Below are 12557 nucleotides of genomic sequence, written 5' to 3'. Positions count from 1 at the left end.
GGATTCATCTCCTCAAACACTGACTTCTGCATGGCAGGTTACACCACACCATGCCACACTATAGACAGGTCTTCCTACATTGGCCTAAATGCTTTTTTCATGTTCTTTGGGACTGGTGGTGTGCCTCATTCCTCCTTTTTCTGCAATCATGTGAAAACCCCATGAGTTTTAGAGTAAACCCTCCACATCACAGAGAAAAAGGGCACTGCTAGTTTCTTTTTGCTTCAGTGATTATGTGAAACCATGTTTAAAATGTTTGTAATGGTTTCTCTCAGTTTCAGCGCCGTCCACTTGCCTTTAATGGGATATCTTCCACTTACAGACAACTGTTTACATTTCACATGCAGTTAGGGAGGAGGGTAAACTATTTCGGGATTAAAATGTGGGTCACATCAAGATTAGCTGCAGACCGGCAGACTAGACCAAATACACTCGGGATGACTCGGAAATAATAAAGTATACGGCCAAATACAGGTTAATGCAGGCATGACCCAAATGTGTAGAAGCAGATTGATAATGATACCCTCTTCTGCCAAGCTATCCACAATCCTATCCGTTCCATTTCAGACTGGTCTGGTTATGAACACAGCTTCATTCACAACATAGAAACTGTATAGCCACTGTATCAAACAAAGGTTTGGAGCGGACGGCAGTATTTTGTGTTGTGTCATGTGAATGCACAACGTTGGACATGTACTGGTCTGGGAAATATGTCTGCCTGTTACAGTTGGCGTACGACGAATAATGGAACATCTCCCGGGTTGCAGTGCTCTGCTCAACAATGCAAACGCCTTATTTTCAACACAGACTACATCTTTATCTTTGTCTGACAAGGCTAACCTGGAAAATATGGGGTATCAAGTTGGTTTTGGTTTTTCTACAGAAAATAAGTTACAAAAGTGAATTCTCCTATTCAAGGTTGTGTTTATCCATAACTGATAAGAGAGCGTAAAAAGTGCTGCTAATTGTATTAAATAAAAGTATTTTAAACCAAAGTGTAGAAAAAGCCCCACATTTAAAAGTAAAAGCACAAAAACATCAGCACTATAATATAAAGTGAAAATACTAGTTGTGCAAAATGGCTTATATCAAAATAATATACACATTGTATTACTGGATAATTATTGATGCCTAGTTATCAACAAAGTCTATTCTTTATTAACACATCGATCAAAATCTATTTGATAGTGTATTATTTAACACTAATCATAACATAAAACTAGTATCAACAGCTATCAGACAAAAGTAGGAGTAAAATGTTTAATATTTGCTTCTAAATTTTACTGGAGTTGATGTTTATATAAAGTCTAAATACCTTAACATTGTTACAATTGCAGTAATTAACAATAAATATGGTTGTTCTCACAGTCCAGTACTGCTGACGGTCTCATTTCTAAATTATACACATGTACTTGTCTAAGCATGCCCTAATCTGAACATTTCTCTTGAAGAATGACCCCTGTATAAAGTCTAAATAAGTATCTCTATTGTACTGAACTGCATATTGTAGAAGGATAATTGTTTCTGAAATATTTGTGAATCCTAATTCTCAACTTGACAAAAGAGAGGAAATGGGACCTCTGCCAGATCCAAACACTGAATATCCATCACCCCGAGACAGCATGCGAGATGCCAAAAGAAACAAAGACTCCTGGGAAAATGACTGTAAAGTGCTGCTCTTGCTGCTGGAAGTTTATTTGAGGTTTCTATAGGTCAACCAAAATATATTGTCTATAGCTCAGTGTCTTTTTCCCAGGCGTGACAGTGGACAGAGGCGACTATATGGCCGTCTGCTGACCAACAACCAAATGGCACGCGTTGACCGAACTCAGTCCCGTTCACACTCACGATTAGAGCTAGTGACAGCAAAATGTGCCACCTGTGCAAACAGTTTTATCAATGGGGACACTCCAACAGAGGCTTTAACGGATGACTGAGAACAAGAAGAACAAAGAAACGGACATACTGTAATCTCAAAGCATGGCAACAACACAGCATGAAGGACTATTCACAGTGGTCTGTGGCGAGCAGCTACACAGAAAGATGGAGGTGTGATGCTGTCGACACAGAGAAAGAAAAGAAAACAATCAAAGTTTTATATTCATTTTAACTATCAGGAAAAAAATGTAAAAAACTCGATATAAAGACAGCTTAGAAAACGTTACGTCAGATGTTTAAAGCACAAACATCTATTTATAGTCCACATATTTATTTATATTTATGAGAATTGTATGCTGCTTTGTTGGACAAACATGGGAGTTATGATGTTGATTGCCAAAAACCACGCCGTAGTTATTGTGCCAATAAAGTATTTGAATATTTCAATTTAGCTTCCCTGTGTAACCTCTAATTTCTTCCCCATTTATTTTGAATGTAACGTAAAAAATGTATGACAAAAACAATAAATAAGAATAAACAAAGTCGTTGTGTTCATAGTGTGTAGTGTCTCCCTGGGGTCAGTAAGGGGTTAGATGGCCCTTATTTCACAGTGAGGGCAGGACAGGATAAACTAATGAACATGGTGGTCCGTGTTTCCCTTTCCTGCCTTCTATTAGCTTCTTCCCCTGTGACAGTGATTAATGAACACAGTTGTACCATGTCTCATTCCAGATCCACCCCCCCTGCACCCCCCTACCAATAGAGAGTGCCACAGGCTACTTGGTCAGCAGAATCTGTCTTGTGTGTGACCTGAAGGAGGCTTTTTTCTGCCCTTGCCTTTGTGTCTGTGTGCTAGGGAGGCAGCAGATGGAGGGTGGGCGGCATGCTTTGCTAACAGCCCTTTATTACCGGAGTAATGCATCGCCATTATGGGTGTTTAAGAACGCAAGGCCTGGTGAACAGGGGGAAGGGATGGAGAAGGAGAGCTGGGGAAGGAAGGCCTAATTACAGTAATGAACTCATTTTCTGTCTCTGATGCTGGATAGTCTGTCTTTCATCTGGGTTCATCCAGGGAGGAGTGGCCCAGCGGTTCAGACAGGTCTTGAAATAATCCTCTGACACTGTGGCCTGATTAAAGGCCCGGCGGATATTAATATGCTGTCAGAAAAGTTCACGTTCTGTCCATCGTCCCAAGATTAATCGTCCACTATTACGGATATCTCACCCGGGCAGGACACACGGAAAGATGTCGGCCAACTGTGACAGACTCGCTAGACTGACTGACTCCTCATTAGTCACTTCTACGACTGCTAGAAAACTGTCCCTGTGCTCATTGAGAGAAAGTTCCTCTTAGCAAAGAATCTAGACTGTGTTTTTGTTGCAGTGCTCCCAGTCCTACATCGTTATAGTATCTGATAGATCAAACTGGGTAGAAAAATACTTTACTCCTTAACAAAATTAAGCTATGAGTGAAAGAATTGCACTTTCGAAAAAGAGGTTTATGTAAATGAAGTCAATGCAACGGCAGTGCATATATTAACACTAAAGCTCCGTTGGATGCCAGATGCAAACACATTTTGAGCGCAACACTACTAAGATTGCTCCACTCAGAGCTGACAGCACTTAAGGAAATTAGTCACATACTTTATGCTTAAAAAGCAAGGGCCTTGTCATCAGCCCTTAGAAAATATTCTGGAGAGGAATGCCAAATCATCTGAATTGTTGGCAACAAGGTCTCTTTCAGGTAGTCGTGATTTTCTAAAAAGCCCAACCTGTCACTTGTCTTAGACCCGGGGTTACATTTGAAAATATCATTTGCAGAATTAACTAGTTGATGTGCGATTGTTTAGTAAATTATGTGTGCGAAAGAGTCACCTGGAAGTCACAATTATGCAAGCAAAATATCACAATTTGCATATGGCATCAAAGGCACCATTAAAGTGCATGTTTCTGCCTGTAAACCCTGCATGATTACAGCCTATCATAAATCACACCGCATTATATTATTTAATACACTCACAGCTGAAGCGTTTAGTTAAAGACACATGGCTCTCAATTAAACCAATTCTATTTCAAGACATATTTTTCACTTTCTTGAAGTTTCACATTCCTCTAAAATATCCTCCTCAGTGTCCAGCCTATTGCACCTCATGTCAGTCGTGTTTATTTAGCCCCTAGCAAGATGCTGGGCCACTCTGAACCCTGGGTTGAACACAGACCTGTAATTATGGCCAATTATCTTTAATAAAGCCCAGAGTAATTGAGCCCTATTAATGCTCCTCTGTTCTCGTCGAGCGGGAAGTAGTAGCTGGCCTCGTCCCGAAGACGCCGCGACCTCCCGAGTCGAGGCCAAGCTGCAACACAGTCATCATCTCCTCCCACAGCCAAATTAGGGTGCGATGTAGGTTAGAGGCCAAGATGATTACACCAATTTTCCAGCTCATGGTCTTCATCATATAGCAAGTCAGGCAGCGTTGCTATGTGAAGCTAATTTACAAGTCTTAGTCAGTCCATTTATCTTGGTTCCTTCCTGCCTGCCTTACACTGCTTTGGTGATGACAGCCAATGAAACATTTGGAAATGTCACACTGTGTTCATCATTACCACAGAGGAATGAAAAAGTCCAAGCGGAAGGCAAAGTAACCTGAAGGCATGTTACGTTTGCGTCGCTGCCCGCCATTTGATTCCTCAATAGAAAACAATGAATCACATTCCATGTCACATCACACTCAAACACAATCAAATCTTCCTCGCACACAATATTAGTGTTTCGTCCTCCGAGGAGTCGATTTATAACAACGTGGGAGCTCTGTTTTCAATCCTCTATTGAGAGCAGCTGTTCCAACCTTGCGGTGGGAATCAGAGGGGAGTGTGATAGTTTTGAGCAGGAGCGATATTAAATTCATCGCACTTTGAGTCAGGGAAAGAAGGGGAGGACTGCAACCAGACACAGGCATCTCCAATCTGATGAAAACACTTGTGTTTCTGTTTCAGTGGAGCGATTCTTTACCTTAACTGGATAAGCAAAAGGAGAATGTGAGGTTAAGAAGAGAAGGGAAAGAGGTGGAGTGAGAAGCAGAAAAAAAATGGAATGGGAGTTCTGCCAAACCTAGCTCAAAGAGATTCCTGCAATTAAACCACACAACCAATTAATTGGGTGATGTTATCCTCAAGAGTTCATTACTGAAGCCTGGGAAAACAGGCATACCATCTTTCCCCCCCCCCCGTGTGTGTGTGTGTGTGTGTGTGTGTGTGTGTGTGTGTGTGTGTGTGTGTGTACCACAGCTTACACCAACTATGAAAGTATTGACCAAAGGAAAACCAAATGCACCATTCAACGTTTTCCTCTTTCATCTGCTGCCCGTACAATTCAACCTCACAACAGGGAGGAATCTCCCACCAGCTGACACTCAAATTAGCACTGATGCTATAGCCTTGCCATTAAGCGCCGATCCCGCCCCTTCCTGTACACAGCAATAACTCCCTATATCAGAGCCGCTAAGAACCCAATCATCTAACTCCACCCTCTGTTATTGTGGTCAGGCCACCAGCCGAACGCGCCAATACTGCACGCAGGGAGTAATGTGGAGGTTTTAATGGCCACTGTGAAAAGAGGGTCACACCCTCAGTGGGAGGTAAGGAAACCAACAAAATGAGATCCAGCCAGCTGCCTTATCGTTCCTGATACATGGAAACTAACTATATCCAGCCTGGTTATCATTTACAAACGTGGATAAGAGTTTATAAACCACACACGTGTACATTTATTTAGGTTAAGGGGGGTTGTGTAAGTGGTAAACTACTGAATTGGTGGAAATGTGACAGGATCCTCCATCAGAGAGGATATATATGTCAGTAACCAAACAGCCCCCCTGTGTATCTTCTCTTCACGTCACTCCATTTCTGTCATTTAGAGCTACTCTATACTCAATTTGACATCAGATTTGGCTTGTCCTCAAAGGGTGTGACTTGAGGTCTGCACCCTCCACGCAAAAAGGCTGCAATTTGCAAGTTGTGGAAACATAAGTCCAGAAATACTGAGGTGAAAGTTGAAATGAGTGATGCACATGCTCTGGCTGCAGCTTGTGTTACAGGAGGTGGGAAGAGGATTTAGAACCGGTCCTGGTACTGCTTTACGATGACAATAAGCAGACGAGGAGCTAGTATGTTTGTTCTCTAAAACAAACAAGGAGACAGAGTGGTGGGATTATTTTCATACAACAGAGGAGGGGTACAAATGAGGAGAGGAATGTGTGCCAGCCGCTTTTATGATGTGCCAAAATGAGTGTCCCATTACCTTAAAAGTCCCCTCCTATCTATCCCTTCCGAAAAGGCAGGAAATCCATTAACACTCCAAGTAAACACACTTAATGTCATTCAAATCATCGCAGAACTATTCACATGCATTTCGACATATTCAGAAGTACATTATCAGTTCTGATGTCAGGTTTATCCTTGGAGTAGATCATTGTGTGTGTGTGTGTGTGTGTGTGTGTGTGTGTGTGTGTGTGTGTGTGTGTGTGTGTGTGTGTGTGTGTGTGTGTGTGTGTGTGTATCATTCTCGTGGAATTCATTTGTTTATTTAGAAAAATTGCCTTGAAATTATTTGTTTTGTTTTTAAATTTGCTCCATTTACCTCGCTTGGAATTTAAAAAAAACAATAGCTTAACAACGAACATGAACATATCTGATGTATAAAATGTGGAACTGATTATGGTAAACCATAAAGAGATGCTTGGCTATCACGCTGCATTATCCCAAGCACAATGCAGAAGAACTGCATGTTTTGCAATGTTTTAAACTTGCCATGTTGCCAGAAAAAACATGCCATGTCTGTTTTTCAATTTACAACCTCCATGTTTTATTTCTTAGCTTTAGACCACTTCACCACTGACCACTCTTGCATGATTCACACACACGATGAGCTCATACCAACATGACAAAAGGCAGAAGCAGAAGACAGTTCTCAAGGAAGACCAGTGTAAGTTTGTTCTTGCAAAAAAGAAGAAGATGGGGGGGGGGTGAACAGAGGGAGCAAGTAGGCGATTACAGGCTTTCTGTTTACATCTCAGCGCACACAGACCCGAGTTGACCCTACAGCATAAGAACAATCAGTAGAAGAGATAAAAAAAGGAGGTCAGACAGCAGCAAGGAGTAAACATGCACCCTCATCATCTCATCATTCCCTGGGCGGCCGGCCTAACAATGCACTGTGGGAAATGCCCAAATTCACAGATGCCCTTTCAGTGCCCCAGGTGCACAGACTTAAGGAGAACACACAGAATCTATCAAACAAGCTGCAGCAGTGTATCCAAAACCCTATCCTCTGGCATGAAAGCTACTTCAAAAGAAAGTCTCTATACTCCGTCTGCATTTTGATCTATATAAAACCCACAAGTTAAAAAAACACACATTGCTTCTGGATTGAGGAGACTACACTGGAATCCTTGCAAAAAAAGGGAAGTTGTTTCATACCAGACTTCAATACTCATAACAGCGTAGGAACATTTAGCAGCTTTCCACAGATACGAGACAGCTGGACTGAAAGAGGCCACGATGAAGCTGCACAGTCTGATAGTGGTGGTTGCACAGCTAAACCCCAGGTCACCGCACTACGCCAGCCATCTCGCCACACCTCATCTGTCAACAGTTGTGCTCTCACGTGTAAAATTAAACAAAAGATAGATGTTTGCTTTGCCGCGGCCTCTGTGGTTCGGACTGGCGGTTATTCCTAGCCTTATCATGGAGGCAGCTTACACGAACATGAGTCTGTTTTCCTACGCCACTGAGTGCACCCATGAGTGTGCTCCACTTTGTGCTAGCAGTAGCTGCATCTGGAATGTCTGAAGCGAAGGGGTCAGCTGTGAACCAACTCCATCTCACTTGGTTCAGGGAACAGTGAGTATTTACCCAACAGAAATGGTAAATTCTTTTCATTTCCTGCACACATTCAGATCTCATAATATCTACCATATGCTCAGTTACACACAAAGAGAAGGGGGTGTGCCAGTGGTTTGTTTCAAGCACCGTGATTGTGTATAGAAGCCAGGGAACTAGAAGGAGGGAGCCATTGTAAATCCAATTATGTGTATAGTAATCCACACAACATGAAGGCACATATCTTTCACTTTTGCTTCTCTGCAAACATCAGTTGAGTCTTCGGAAAGGAATTGATTGTGTTGTGAGGCACCGCAGCATGTTTTGAAGGGTTCAAACGCAACATTTTTGCTTCAAAAACAATCAGAGTGTCACTAGCATTTTTGGCATGCTAAATGCTCAGTAAATATCCACTACAGATGTTCTTCAAGAGTCATGAATCTGAGCCAATACTCCATCAAAGTCATTTCACGCAGCATTTCTATTGCAGACATAAAATACCTTCTTGTGCAATTTCTAAATTCCAATGTCAGGTAATGAATTAAGATGACAGCCGTTGATAAAATATAATATTTACCACTGCAGCTTTGGAATGAAGACCTTTACAGGCCAAGATGAATATAATTACGAAGCATCCATCAAGAAGGAGCTCAACCACCGTCACAGCTCTGTAGCTAGCTTCAAATGATCACAGTGACGAGGTGTAGGGCGGAACTATGCCGTAAAGTTAGGTTTTGTAAAGAAAAGAGCCGCTGTTCTTGAGTTCGAGATGGTCTCATGTAAAAACAGCACAATAGCGGTAGTACTGGCTGTAGGGAGGTGTAGTGAGGGAGAAAGGCAGGCCTCCTCCTGGCTCTACTAAAAATGGGAGTCTCCTACCCTGTGGACCTGCCAGCTGGCTGTGTGCCCAGCGCCTGCCAGGCAGCACACTGCCATTGTCCTTTAGTTGTTTCAGGGTGATCTCAGAATTAAAATAGACAGGACTACAGAATACGCCAGTTTATACAAATGAAAGTACAGCACTGCGGCAAACTGAGGCCCTCAATGCAAGTTAAAAGACTTAAGTGGGGTTGTAAACTTGGTAAAGGATCATCTAAAGGGTCCCAGTTCGGATACAAAATTAATGAACACCGAATAATATGACTAATGGAATAGCGTGTTATTATGAATGTGGCTGGCGGTGCTATCATGAAGCCCTTAGCTGTATGTCGGGTAACATGATGTAACAAGCCGCATTAGCATCACAACCGAGACGCACATGCATCGTTTTAGATGTCACTCCCACGGCCTATTCAGGTCTCGCAGACTCCTGTATGCTCCCAACAGAAGGACACCGTGTTTGTTTTTGGCTGCTCCAGTGGAGCCCTGCGAACACAGAGCACTGGGCTGTTGCCCTTCTCCAAAAGGGACCATCTGTCCCCCGAACTTGGGCTAGCCACACGGGCTTTCAGTGGTGGGACAGAACGGGACGTGCAGAATCAAACCACCACCTATTTCCATCAGCACACATCCCCCCCAGCATGCTGTTTACCCTGAAACCTCCAAAGCAATGACAGCCTGTCAGCAGAGTGCATTCTCTCAGGAACAGAGAAAAAAAAAACAAGGAGGGAGATGGTGAGAAGAGGGCTCTCACAACAAAAGGGAAGCTGCTAAAAGATTCTTTGAGTTTGGCTTGAAAGCTTTGGGCTGCCTCTCCTTTCGCTGAGGTTAGAAAGAGTCCACATCGTCACATTAGCAAAGGAGTAGGTAAACTGTGAAACTGTTACGATTGAGAGCTGACACGCTAATGCACAAACACATTCACACACATCACTCAGGGAGGAGCATTTATATAAATGCTGACCGGCAGAGCAACCTCAGAGCAGCGGAAACATAAAGCGCATCTCCCTTTTGTTCAACCACGGCACACAGTTTCTTTTCAAAGTTTGTTTTTTAGACTCGGTGTAGTGTTGCTGACAGAAGTCTGGCATAAGAAACACAATGTGGACTTCGGGGCAGCAGCTGGAGGTTCCACAGCTGACAGGATAAAGGTTTAGTCAACCGGAGGACGCAAGGGGTGGGGAGGACAGGAGTAAACACAGATACACGGATGAATCACAGGTTTACTCACCCCGCAAAAACTTTCTGTGCAGCGTCTGCCTGAGACACAGACTCACAAACTCCTCCTGTGATAGACCCCGCTCACACATACATACGATTGTCTTAAAACAACAATATCCTCACTTAAGAGATTGCTCATTCTGAACATGAATGCAAGTCAAAGCGAGGTCAATATGCATTATTGAGCCTTTACATTGTTTCCCTCGAGGCCGTCCCATGGAAATCAACATTGAGTATCAACTGTTCCCATGCTTACCTGATTAAGAGAATCCGTTTTCATCAGAGCCATAAATCCTAAGGGCAGACGACTCAAAGCCATGTGAGCTGCTGTGCTAATGAGCCCACTGTGGAGATGCTATCCGAGTGCATTAAATCCATCAGCCACTTGTTGAGGAAAAACCCGCCTCTCTCCACAGCAGTAAGCCTCTCAAATAAACAAACCTTCCTTTTGCACCTTTACCCAACAACAGGATTGGGAGAAAATGGAAGAAAATAGATGGAAAAGACGGACAGAGTCTGCCTGCCATCGGGGAGTCAATATAGTGAAATGCATACAGCTGCCCCTTAATGCTCACTACCCTTTCCCCCCCCCCTGTGACAAAGCCACCAACAGAATGAATGAGCCATTAGCATATGTAAAGGAAAGTAGGTGGCTGTGCTGGGTGGGGGAACTGTTGGAAGTTGGTGGTTGGGGGGGGGGGACGTGACATTCACAGCTTCTTGGGCTGACAGGAAGGACAAGGGAAAAAGAGGGGGAAAAGCTATTGTTCCCGGGAGAAGATGCCCATGTGCCCTTCCTAACGATGGCTTAAATTTGGAGCGACGGGAGATGGAGGAATCTACTTATCGGTTCCCACAGCTTGGTGCAAAGGTCTGTCTGACAAACTATGACTTAAACACACTAAGATAAGAGGAAAAGATCCAACCAGAGAGAGAACTGCCCCTTATTTTAAAACCGATAATCCCACATGCCATATGCTGAGCCTGCATATCTTTACCTCCAGCAGAGGATTGGAAACAGTCAGCAGGGATGTAAGGAGAGGAGAAGCAAGGAAGAAAAAGTGTATTAGAGTTCATCTCTGCAGAGCGCTCCTCTCTGATGCCTCACTGCAAACAGCTGTGGGTTTAAGGGCCTACACACAGCAAGCCGGAGAATTAGCGGCAACAAAGAATGACGGCAGTGTGCTCAAGTGCAGCTTTAGTCAGAAGACGTGACGCATCAGAGACTACAGCTGACAGACAGCGAACCGCAGTCATGTATGTTCTGCACCTGCACGGTGGGGAATAACAACATAAGTGGTGTATTTAAAAAGTTGTAGATGTCAATGCTTGCCTTTAGAAAAGAGGCAAAAGCAACAACAATAAAAAAAAGTCAGGACAAATCTGAAGCAAGGGGAGAAAGATTTGAATCCAATTTTCAGTTTCAATACAAATTTGACCATTTAATCCCTTTATGCTGGTGCCTGCAACCATTATCAGCTTGGAAAGGCACTTTATGACCATTTGTAGCCTACAACCAATGTGACCCAAAATAAAATGTAATTCACGATGACTTGACAGACAAAAAAGAAAAAAACAACAAATGATTCAACTAATCGACTTGGGAACAGCCCGAATGACTAACTCACCATTACATGCTTCTTCGTAGCAATTTCCTTTTATACAAGCCAGATCAGCAGGTTTTAGCTGTAGTCTTTGCGATGTTCAAATTCAACAACACGTCAGCCTCTGTCTTGAAGGGTTTGATCAGTTGCGTTTTGATGACGCTAGCTGTTCAAGTTCAGCTCAGTGTGTCACGGCCCTACAGCATCGTGATAGTGAAGCAGTCTTATGACTCAGGGTTTATGGCCGAAATGCGGGTGTGGAGACTGTAATAAATCCCTTCTCAACAACCACTGAAGCACTTCTGAGCAAAGCACTTTGGACAACTGCATGACCGTCATTAAAAGCTGCACAATAACTAGGTATGATGTTTATGTGACGCCAGTTATTTCTGAAGACGTCAAACTTCTTAAGACCCATAAAGGCTAAAAAAAGAACATCTCATCTAAATGAGTTTTGATGATAGACTTGCATAGTGCAACATAATTGATTTTCAGGGAGCTTAATTGGAAAAACACTAAAACAGTGTCACTGTAACCACTTCCTGATGACTGCTTTGCTCTCTCTGGTTGAGGTAGGGGAATGTTAATAGCAGGAAGTGACAGACTTTAATCAAGCTGTATGAATGGCAGCAAGTACAGGTCTTTGTGCCACAAACTGCTTTGATCTCGCCTCTGCAGGCAGGTTCTCAGCTTTGATTCAAACTAAGGGGAAGGAAAAGGGTTTTATTTGAAGAGTGGGAAGCCCCAGGAGGTAACAAGAGTTCTTGTCACTGCATCCCAGAAAACAGACAAACTATTCATCAGCCTACACACATGTGCAGCATGGCTTGTGGAGAAACACACAGTCCCACAAAAACTGCTCGTTTGCACATGGACGTCCGGGTCTGACGGGTAATTTACATACCGAGGGTAGTCATTACACAAACGGATACACATGCTGAACGACCTACATTCACAAACACTACAACAACTTCTTTCACAGCTCATCTTTCAAATGAGTTTTGAGTGATTAAAAAAATATACTTACCCTCATTTGTACAAAATGTACTTTTAGTTGCTAAAGAAATGTTTCTTTGTGAAATTTAAAGTGTATTTTAT

The 12557-nt window shown here is 42.9% G+C and overlaps 1 protein-coding gene across 1 annotated transcript in view; it reads right to left on the bottom strand.

Annotated features, from left to right (window-relative positions):
• The window catches only part of LOC134858907 (signal-induced proliferation-associated 1-like protein 2), a 64781-nt gene extending 53194 nt beyond the window's left edge, over positions 1-11587 (bottom strand). The window contains 1 exon segment of the mRNA XM_063875126.1: positions 11484-11587. The gene's annotated coding sequence lies outside the window, so the exon portion shown is untranslated.
• Between the last annotated feature and the right edge of the window lie 970 nt (positions 11588-12557).

Source organism: Eleginops maclovinus, chromosome 22 (genome assembly GCF_036324505.1).
Source record: "Eleginops maclovinus isolate JMC-PN-2008 ecotype Puerto Natales chromosome 22, JC_Emac_rtc_rv5, whole genome shotgun sequence".
NCBI lineage: Eukaryota > Metazoa > Chordata > Actinopteri > Perciformes > Eleginopidae > Eleginops > Eleginops maclovinus.
Note: the sequence above shows the minus strand (reverse complement) of the source record. Positions and strands in the feature narration are given on the sequence as shown.